Consider the following 414-nt stretch of genomic DNA (forward strand, 5'->3'; position numbering starts at 1 on the left):
CTGGGTTTGAGTTGCAGGGTGGACATCAACTCTGGAATGCAGGTACATCCAGCTGACGAGTCCCGAATAGGACGAAACGCGCGTCCTGGATTCCACTGCTATCCACTATCGATCTTTGCTTATAATGAATTTGATTGCTGATCAGTAAATAATCAAGTTATTACTTTTATATATTTAAGTGATGTGTCGTCTCAAGGTTGTAGTGTCGGTTGTTATGTCAAGCCCACATAGCGTATTCTGGTTTCCGGACAAGCTTCGTTTATCCATTCTTCTTGATTCACATTTCGATCTTGTTAACTATTCGCTTAATAACCATGACTGTTTTTATGTGAGCGTATGTGTGAGCATTCCTTATCTTAACCATCTCATGTCTATAACTTATTTTTGTCTGATTCCAAACATTGTTCCACGCTT

This window comes from Schistosoma mansoni, chromosome W, assembly GCF_000237925.1.
Source record: "Schistosoma mansoni strain Puerto Rico chromosome W, complete genome".
NCBI classification, from domain to species: Eukaryota; Metazoa; Platyhelminthes; class Trematoda; order Strigeidida; family Schistosomatidae; genus Schistosoma; species Schistosoma mansoni.